We start from the raw sequence: 2,456 nt of genomic DNA on the forward strand, positions 1-2,456 counted from the left end.
ATACGTTTCATACCTAAATTATATGCATTTCGTACTTTCTGGCTTTTTATACATGCAACACATTGTTACATATTGTGTTTATTGTCATCATTGTTATTGGTGTTTGTTTATTTATTCATGAACACTTTCATCTTTAATTATTCTATTATTTATTTGTATGCTTGTTTTAATCGCCTCGTCATTTCATTTGCCTATGCATTGTTGTCTCACTTTACTTGGCTCACTTGTCGTATTCGTTATTGTTTTGCCAAGCATTGACACTAAACACCAAAAGGAAAATTTTTCTAAATAAGGCAATATTTCGCGTTTGGAAACTCGAGAAAACGTGCCCTAACGTGCTGGGTTCGATTCTCGTTTGACTAAATAGCCAAATATCCTCTTAAAGCTTCAAAGTATGGTTTCATTAAACTATAAGGTGATCTTGGTTTCGATGGTTTAGAGTATCGTGTCCTAACGTGCTGGATGTGAATTCCTTCGAACAAGAAGTCTTATGTTTCATTCACGATATCAGATTTCTTTTAAGGATCGTATTTTAAAACTCTTCAATTTTCAATTTTCGACACTAAGACACTAATTAATCAACTAGGTACCAATTTTGGGCGATCGAGGGTGCTAATCCTTCCTCGTGCGTAACCGGCTCCCAAACTCATTTTCTAAATTTCGTAGACCAAATCGTTGTTTAATAAAATTAAATCATTTATTAAAAACAACCATTTTGAGGTGACCCGATCACACCTCGTCAAAAAGGATTGGTGGCGACTCCCGTTTTCATTCTTTTTTAAATCCAGTCGACCCCGTTTTCACAAAAAATGGTGTCAACAGCTTGGCGACTCCACTGGGGATGTTTAAATAAGAGAGTCAAGCCACGAGTTGATTGCTTTTTGTCTTTGTGTAAATTGAAAACTTGCTTTTGCCTTTATTTGGCTTTATTATTGTTTATAATTACTGCTGTTTAGAGTTTAGTGTATATTTCTGCACATTCCATTGCATGACCGTGGTCACACCTTTTAAGTGGAGTGAGAAACTACGCCTTCGTGAGGTTTCACCTCCGCATGGAAGGAATCGCTTCCAGGATACATCCGTACCTATGTCTTCGTGAATTTCATCTCCGCATGGCCATAGGGAAATTATTCCCCTGAACTGAACTCGTCCATATGAGCCTATAATGGGTGAGGATCGAGGAATCTGCTGGTTCAGGTACCCTTACTTTAGAACCAAACCACACGTAGCGAGCCATAAGAACCCACCGAGATAGAGCTATTCAGACCCTAGGGCTTACCGAATAGATGCTTTATTTATTACTGTTTACTTTAAATCCTAGCTCTAATTTGCTTTGTTTGTGATTGCATGGCATTTTCATTTCAAAAGAGGTGTTGATCACGTTCAGTATGGATAGAAAGCTTATCATGGAAAAGAGGTTTCTTGATAAAGTAGAAGACAATGCAGCTGTACGATTATGGGCTGAGACGATGTGGAGAGAGAAAGGCGATAGTCTTGCAGAAGGGTACGTATCAGAATTATGGGACTTCACCCGTATCAGCGTAATCCAAAATGATCTTCGAGAAATGAAGGAAATATGGGATCAATGGGACGACGGACCAAGCAAATGTTTTACTGTGATTACGGGGACTTGCCTCACCTACTTGGTGTCAAAGTGGACAAGCATTTATTCCGAGCCCTAGCCCAGTTTTGGAATCCTGCTTACAGTTGTTTCACTTTTGGAAAAGTGGACTTGGTTCCCACCGTGGAAGAATATACGACCCTGCTTCGGTGTCCAAAGATTCAAATTGACAAAGCCTATTCTAGAGCTGCTAGTGTCCCGACATTATTAAAAAAATTGATGAGCATTACAGGGATGAGCGAACAGTGGGTCGCTGCCCGGATCCAACAGAAAGGAGACAGTAAATGCGTTCCTTGGAAAAGCTTGCGAGATTTAGTATTAGCACACCCTGATGTGAAGAAAAGAGTGGATGTCTTCGCTCTAGGTATCTATGGATTGGTAATTTTCCCTAGAGCTTTAGGGCACGTAGATGAGGCCGTCTCTGATTTGTTCGATCGGCTTAGTAAAGGAGTCACGCCCATCCCGGCAATCTTAGCAGAAACCTTCAGATCTCTAAGCGCATGTCGAAGAGCAGGGGAGGGAAGGTTCATCGGATGCGCGCAGCTACTATTGGTGTGGTTCCATAGTCACTTTTGGAAGGTGGAAAATGTCTCCTATCGAGTCTTCTCAGAAGACTATTCTCCATTGGAGGAACAAGTTGCTACACCAAGACGAGACGACATCACGGAAGAAAGTGGGTAACGATTCTCCAAGATCTTCAGGAGATGACGTTGAATGGAAAGCTCCTTGGATGGTACCCGACGAGATCCTGTATCGATGTGGGGATTTCGACTGGGTCCCTTTACTCGGAATTTGGGGAGCTGTCGGTTATGCCTCTTTACTCGTATTAAGACAA

This window comes from Gossypium hirsutum, chromosome D02 (assembly GCF_007990345.1).
Source record: "Gossypium hirsutum isolate 1008001.06 chromosome D02, Gossypium_hirsutum_v2.1, whole genome shotgun sequence".
Taxonomy (NCBI): domain Eukaryota; kingdom Viridiplantae; phylum Streptophyta; class Magnoliopsida; order Malvales; family Malvaceae; genus Gossypium; species Gossypium hirsutum.